The following is an 8,534-nucleotide window of genomic DNA, read 5'->3' on the forward strand; positions in this document are numbered from 1 at the left end:
TCACTTTAAAAGGGGCATTATATTGCACCAAATGAGTGTTTTGTAAGAAAAATGTGTTGTTTATGGTTCTTCTTGCTGACCAACATTGCCATACACAGGAAAATCTACAGAATTGAGGCCTTGGAAAAATTGCCCAAACATTTGGCCGCAGTTGGAGTGGCTTGCTTTGTGGTCACCTGTAGGCCACATTAGAGTTCTGCGTGGGTCCAATCGGGCAGACCCATGCCTGACCTGGACCCGCTGATCTGCACCCACCACCCACTATACCCTGCCACCCAGCCTGCAAACCGTTCTTTTACCCCCGAACCCGGCACCCATGAAACCAGACGGGACATCACACAGCAGCCTATTCCTCTACATTGGGCAAGAAATCTTTCCACAAACTCTTGGAAAAGCAACAGGAACCAGTCATGCAATGTAGCCTGGTACCCAGATGGGTTACTCACAGACTACCCGCAGAATTAGGCCATCAGAAATTTCAGCCCAAATCCTTACCACCTTGGGGTTATTCCGTGGGTACTAGACCTGATGGACTCTAGACCACATTATTAGCTCACATATCTCTTCTCGGTGACTTCAGTCTGTATGGTGGGAACTCTAGAGCAGGTGCCAAGAGAACCCCAGTTGGCAAGATTGTATACTAGAGAGTCTCATCCCTCAACTTTCTTTATTTTATGTGCACCCTGATATCTAACGCCAAGTGGTGGGGCACAATTCAGTGGGCTTCACAACCTATTTTAACTTGTTTAGACTTGGTTGTAAGTGAACACTCCCCGCCTGCTACCTCACACTGCTGGCTTCCGGCCCCTGAATTTATAAAGTTGCGTCTGCCCCGCCCCTTTTGGGACATCACCGTGAGACTAGTGTGGTTCTTTAAATAGAGGAGATGGAGCGGGTTGGGAAAGGGACGGGTTAGGGTCAGGGTCAGTTTCAGGTTGAGTGAAACTCGGCAAACTCTTCCCTTGTCTAAGCAGCAGCCTTTGAGCAGCTTATTATCAGGGGCTTCTCAGTGGACTGGGAGTTTATCGGATCCTTCGAAGTTCTTCAGGATTAGGACGTTTCAGAAAGTGCTAAAGTAAAACTGGTTTCATATTCTTATTTAGTGCCAGAGATGACAGAAACCATGGCTATTTCTTAATTAAAGGAGAAGGAAAGTTATAACCACTTGTAGGGGGCCAGGAGCACACAGAACGATTGTCTGCTGCATCTTCTTTCTTCACACTGGGTGCTCTCACAGATATACCCCAGGTCAGTGCAGTTTTCCCCTAACAGGAGCACTGGCCTGGGTTATCAGGTAATTTAATAATTTAATATCAAGTCACTGGGGGGGGGGGTCTTTAACATTTGGCACCCCCAGTTATTGTAACGTTCCTTCTCCTTTAAAACAATAGGCAAAAAGTATGTTCAACACATTAAGCTCTGATGGGAATAATGTCTAAAATTCTGGGGAATATGTTGGCACTGTATAAATAGTAAAAACATTTATTACACATTTTTTTATTTTACAGTCCCATGTGAATGTAATTGCTATTGAAAGTAGTGTTTGTGTATCTTCTCCAGCACTTTGCTTCTGACTCAGGAAACCATGTAGCAAAAATTAGTTCTCCTCTGGGTTTCTTACCATTTCTTACCATTGCTGAGCCGGGACAGATTCCTAAATGACTAGAGCAGTCCGACCTTAGACTGTTCCACTGACATGAACTGGGTCAGTTTCCCTAGACATTGTCTGCGACCCCCTCGTACTCATGTGCAATGGCCCGATGCATTCAGCCTAATAATAGCCCCTCGCTGTGTAAGAATAGGAACCATTAAGTGCAATTTCTTTCCATCAGCAGTTATATTTATATTCCCTTCATCTAAACAAGCTAAATCCTCCCCATTATTCCCTCCAGTCTTGTGCTGGGAAACTGACACAGCTGGATTCCTTATAACTGAGTGGACATATTCTATTAAAGGGGTTGTTCACCTTTAAATGAAATTGTAGTATAATGTAGACTAGAGAGAGTAGAGAATTTGCAATTGGTTTTCAATTTTTATTATCTGTGATTTTTGACTTATTTAGCTTTTTATTCAGCAGCTCTCCAGTTTGCAATTTCAGCCATCTGGTTGCTAGCGTCCAAATTCCCCTAGTAACCGTGCATTGATATGAATAAGAGACTGGAATATGAATAGGAGAGACCTGAATAGAAAGATGAGGAATAAAAAGTAGCAATAACAATACATTTGTAGCCTTACAGAGCACTTGTTTTTTATTTGGAAGCTGAAAGGGTCAACAGAAGAAGAAGACAATTAAAAATCTACAGAAATAAAAAGTAGCCATAACAATACATTTGTAGCCTTACAGAGCACTTGTTTTAGATGGGGTCAGTGACCCTGCATTTGAAAGTTGGAAAGAGTCAGAAAAATAAGGGAAGTCCTTCTGCCCACCTACACGCTTTTCTGTTTCACAGATTGGGGGAGCACAGACCTCAGTAGCAAGTATTAAGCCTATAATGAGAATATTAGAGCGTAGATGTATAGAGAGTCAGTGAGCAGAATGGGGAGGATTTGGAGACAACTCAGCTTTGTTGGTTTAGGGATTTGCAGGGAATTTGTGCCTCGTAGAAAGGAGCAGGTTCATGGTTGGGACAAGTCCAGGCACAAATTCCTGCGTGGTTCTCATCATGAGACTCAGGCACAGGTTCTTCTCACTCTTAACCAAAAGCTTTTATTATTAAAGGGCAAGTCCTTCCAAAAACTGATTTTGCCAATGAAAGAAATGTTCCACTATCCATAATCTGTCCACATCCCATATCTGTCTGGCTGTTTATATTCTCCTGCAACAATGTAGCAGCAGCAGCCGACCACATCCCATAATTGTCTGGCTTTTTATATTCTCCTGCAACAATGTAGCAGCACCCGACCACATCCCGTAACTATCTGGCTGTTTATATTCTCCTGCAACAATGTAGCAGCAGCCGACCACATCCCATATCTGTCTGACTGTTTATATTCTCCTGCAACAATGAAGCAGCAGCCAACTGGTTATTTTTGCTACTTTGTTTCAAGATTCATAACTAGAGAACAGAATGCGACTTTCAAGTTGGCAGCAATTCCAGGTTTCCCATTGGGGGGCTACGTCAATAGCCGCATCAGACTTGCACCTAAAAAGGAAGCTCAGGCGTTTGTTTTGATGCAGCGTAACGGTTCTCTTCCGGTGCAATTCTGACCTTATTGTTGCGGTTGTGACTGATTTGTCAATGTGCATGTGTTGTTGTGCATGTTTCGTGGGGTCAGAGGCAATTGCCCCTTGTGCCCGCCACTATGATGGAATTCTAAAACACTGCATTGTGGGTAAAAAGAACAAATTGTGCCTGAAATGTTTTGTGTTGATAAATGAGCCCCGAAGGTTAGACGTGTAGGTGTATAAAATAACCCCACTACCCGGCTGGCAGTTTGGATACACATATTTCATTGAGAACAACCCCCCCCTCATACACAAACACACACCCCCACACACACACAAACGGCAAAATAATTTCAATGTGAGTTCATTGTTGACTATCAGCAGGTTGGTATTTTCTCACGCTTGAGATTGCCAAGAAACGCACAATCTGTGTCCCAACTTGAAACATCGAGTCTCGGGGATTCGGGACAGTTTGAGACGGAGCAGAAAGCAGAGAGGAATCGACATGTAGGAACTAGCAGCCTGCCCTGTGGTGTCATTGCAGAACTTGTTGTGTTGTGCCCCCGGCCCTTTCCCACACACACACCCGTGTCCTTTATTAATGAGCAGCCCCGGCCTTATCATACACCTACTCATGTGCAGCAGGGTTTCTTTAACCCCTTCTCAGCCATCACAGTCGCTGTATTAACCCCACTGGCTTCCCCTTCCATTAGGGTTTGCTTGGCATACTGCTATCGCTTTTTTCTCTCTGTACAGACTATGAGCAAACTTAAGCTGGCCATAGACGCAAAGATCTGATCATACGAATCCTCCATTCGTACGATTTTCGGACTGTGTGTGGAGAGTCCCGATCATTTTTCGTCCGGCGGAAATCAGTCGTTTGGTCATTCGTACAGTCTAAAAGATTTCTGTCGGCTGCGGGTGATATCTCTGCATGTATTGCAGATCGTACAATTTTCAGTGGGAGACTGGCACTAGCTTTTTTGTTGGACATAACTTTCTTATGATTGCTGTCAGGGGCAGAACATCGGCTGATCTGTTCTTTTGTACTTTATTTGATCTGAATGGTTAGTGGCAGGTCGGGAGATGGGGAAGTCTGATTGTACGTTGATTCGTACGATCAGATATTTACGTCTGTGGCCAGGTTTAAGGACTGTTCCTGCTGAATTGTGCTTAGTACAGGGAATACCTATACTGCCATAGTTTTATGGGATCTCTCTGTATAGACTCCTGCTGCATTGTGCTTAGTACAGGGAATACCTATGCTGCCATAGTTTTATGGGATCTCTCTGTACAGACTATGACCAAATTTAAGGGACTGTTCCTGCTGAATTGTGCTTAGTACAGGGAATACCTATGCTGCCATAGTTTTATGGGATCTCTCTCTACAGACTATGAGCAAACTTAGGGACTGTTCCTGCTGAATTGTGCTTAGTACAGGGAATACCTATGCTGCCATAATTTTATGGGATCTCTCTGTACAGACTATGACCAAATTTAAGGGACTGTTCCTGCTGAATTGTGCTTAGTACAGGGAATACCTATGCTGCCATAGTTTTATGGGATCTCTCTCTACAGACTATGAGCAAACTTAGGGACTGTTCCTGCTGAATTGTGCTTAGTACAGGGAATACCTATGCTGCCATAGTTTTATGGGATCTCTCTGTACAGACTATGACCAAATTTAAGGGACTGTTCCTGCTGAATTGTGCTTAGTACAGGGAATACCTATGCTGCCATAGTTTTATGGGATCTCTCTGTACAGACTATGAGCAAACTTAGGAGTCTGTTCCTGCTGAATTGTGCTTAGTACAGGGGATACCTATGCTGCCATAGTTTTATGGGATCTCTCTGTACAGACTATGAGCAAACTTAGGGGCTGTTCCTGCTGAATTGTGCTTAGTACAGGGAATACCTATGCTGCCATAGTTTTATGGGATCTCTCTGTACGGACTATGAGCAAACTTAGAGGACTGTTCCTGCTGAATTGTGCTTAGTAAAGGGTAATACCTATGCTGCCATAGTTTTATGGGATCTCTCTGTACAGACTATGAGCAAACTTAGGGGACTGTTCCTGCTGAATTGTGCTTAGTACAGGTGAACACATGGAACCCTGTTTCGGCTTACTGCAGAGCATTATAAAGAGGGCTATGTGACGTGATTAGGCACCTTAGTCAATGGCAGTTTAGGCTGAAACTGTGAGGTGAGTCAATAGTGACTACAAAAGGAGCTACAAGGAAATAAATCACACGTTTTCACTTCATCATCCTCCCATTAAACAATTAGGCTACAGTGGCCTTCAATATGAGTGTAGGAGTGAATGTGCAAGGTTGAGGCCAAAGACATGTCGTTACTGTTTCCATGGGTACAGGATAAGGAGCCGCTGACCCGAGCTTCCTTTGCTAATGAAACAAGTGCTTCTGGCTCGGCTCCACCACATTCCCTGCAATTCTCCTTCTCTCATCACTCACAGAAACTTCTATTAATCTCTCAACTGCACCGAGAGTGGGTCTTGCAGTCTCAGCAACGCTACAAACAGTACTGCTTGTACCTACAGTCCCCTAAGTTTGCTCATAGTCTGTACAGAGAGATCCCATAAAACTATGGCAGCATAGGTATTCCCTGTACTAAGCACAATTCAGCAGGAACAGTCCCCTAAGTTTGCTCATAGTCTGTACAGAGAGATCCCATAAAACTATGGCAGCATAGGTATTCCCTGTACTAAGCACAATTCAGCAGGAACAGTCCCCTAAGTTTGCTCATAGTCTGTACAGAGAGATCCCATAAAACTATGGCAGCATAGGTATTCCCTGTACTAAGCACAATTCAGCAGGAACAGTCCCCTAAGTTTGCTCATAGTCTGTACAGAGAGATCCCATAAAACTATGGCAGCATAGGTATTCCCTGTACTAAGCACAATTCAGCAGGAACAGTCCCTAAGTTTGCTCATAGTCTGTACAGAGAGATCCCATAAAACTATGGCAGCATAGGTATTCCCCTGTACTAAGCACAATTCAGCAGGAACAGTCCCTAAATTTGCTCATAGTCTGTACAGAGAGATCCCATAAAACTATGGCAGCATAGGTATTCCCCTGTACTAAGCATAATTCAGCAGGAACAGTCCCTAAGTTTGCTCATAGTCTGTACAGAGAGATCCCATAAAACTATGGCAGCATAGGTATTCCCTGTACTAAGCACAATTCAGCAGGAACAGTCCCCTAAGTTTGCTCATAGTCTGTACAGAGAGATCCCATAAAACTATGGCAGCATAGGTATTCCCTGTACTAAGCACAATTCAGCAGGAACAGTCCCCTAAGTTTGCTCATAGTCTGTACAGAGAGATCCCATAAAACTATGGCAGCATAGGTATTCCCTGTACTAAGCACAATTCAGCAGGAACAGTCCCCTAAGTTTGCTCATAGTCTGTACAGAGAGATCCCATAAAACTATGGCAGCATAGGTATTCCCTGTACTAAGCACAATTCAGCAGGAACAGTCCCTAAGTTTGCTCATAGTCTGTACAGAGAGATCCCATAAAACTATGGCAGCATAGGTATTCCCCTGTACTAAGCACAATTCAGCAGGAACAGTCCCTAAATTTGCTCATAGTCTGTACAGAGAGATCCCATAAAACTATGGCAGCATAGGTATTCCCCTGTACTAAGCATAATTCAGCAGGAACAGTCCCTAAGTTTGCTCATAGTCTGTACAGAGAGATCCCATAAAACTATGGCAGCATAGGTATTCCCTGTACTAAGCACAATTCAGCAGGAACAGTCCCTAAGTTTGCTCATAGTCTGTACAGAGAGATCCCATAAAACTATGGCAGCATAGGTATTCCCTGTACTAAGCACAATTCAGCAGGAACAGTCCCTAAGTTTGCTCATAGTCTGTACAGAGAGATCCCATAAAACTATGGCAGCATAGGTATTCCCTGTACTAAGCACAATTCAGCAGGAACAGCCCCTAAGTTTGCTCATAGTCTGTACAGAGAGATCCCATAAAACTATGGCAGCATAGGTATTCCCTGTACTAAGCACAATTCAGCAGGAACAGTCCCCTAAGTTTGCTCATAGTCTGTACAGAGAGATCCCATAAAACTATGGCAGCACAAGTATTCCCCTATATACTAAGCACAATTCAGCAGGAACAGTCCCTAAGGGATTCCCCTGCATGCCTTATCTGGCAGTTATAGTATCAGCTCTCCTTCCCATGTATTATTATTCTGCAGCACTGACTATTGTTACTGTGTGTCTGGGAGTAGTCTCGTTCTCCAGTCTGGTGCAGTGTGGTGGCACAGAGGATGAAATGATGCAGAATTCTTACAGATCTGGATGAATTTGAACCTAAACCCCCAGTGCTGGAGGCCATAACCACATCTCAGATGGCAGTGGCCCAATCTGATGGCCAAGCACCGCGGGTAGAGCACGTAGCCCTCCAGTCTGCCCTGTGCCGTATCTCGGGCTGTCAGACGCCTAATGTGCTGGGTGAAACCTTGTCTGCTGCCCCCTCTGAAGCCTGAAAGGTATGCTGTCCTGATAAGGGCAAATTATCTTGTCGGCCGAATCAAACTGCAGTGTCAATTGTAAGCCCTTGGTTCCAGTATGTGAAGCCAGGCCTTGTCTAAACACTCAAGTGAGTCTGACCGACATTCCTGACATCTGACTGGGTGTGCGCAGAACCTTGATAAGGGAACATGCGGCTGCTTATACAACAAGCACTGTTTTATTTGGGGAACTGGAAGGGTCACATACTTCTATTGTTAGCCATACAGCACCAGAGACACCCTAATTTACCCCCCTGAGCTCCCAAAGTGATAAAGAACATTTGTTAGACTGTATACATGCTCTGGGCACACAATAAGCTATACCCTCATACTGTACTGTCTAAGGGAATCAATATGGCACCTCCTCCTCCCATATGTATAAATACAAATATACAGAGAAGGAATGTTCTGGGCACACAATAAGCTATACCCTCATACTGTACTGTCTAAGGCAGTGATCCCCAACCAGTAGCTCGTGAGCAACATGTTGCTCTCCAACCCCTTGGATGTTGCTCTCAGGTTCCTCAAAGCAGGTGCTTGTTTTTAAAATCCAAGCTTCAAAGCAAGTTTTAATTGCATAAAACTTAGTATAGTGCCTAAGTACAGCCTCTTGTAGGCTGCCAGTCCACATAGGGGCTACCAAATAGCCAATCATAGCCCTTAATTTGGCACCCCAAGGGACTTTTTATGCTTATGTTGCTCCCCAACTCTTTTTACATTTGAATGTGGCTCACGGGTTAAAAAGGTTGGGGACCCCTGGTCTAAGGGAATCAATATGGCACCTCCTCCTCCCATATGTATAAGTACAAATATACAGAGAAG

The sequence above is a fragment of the Xenopus laevis genome, chromosome 8L, assembly GCF_017654675.1.
Source record: "Xenopus laevis strain J_2021 chromosome 8L, Xenopus_laevis_v10.1, whole genome shotgun sequence".
NCBI lineage: Eukaryota > Metazoa > Chordata > Amphibia > Anura > Pipidae > Xenopus > Xenopus laevis.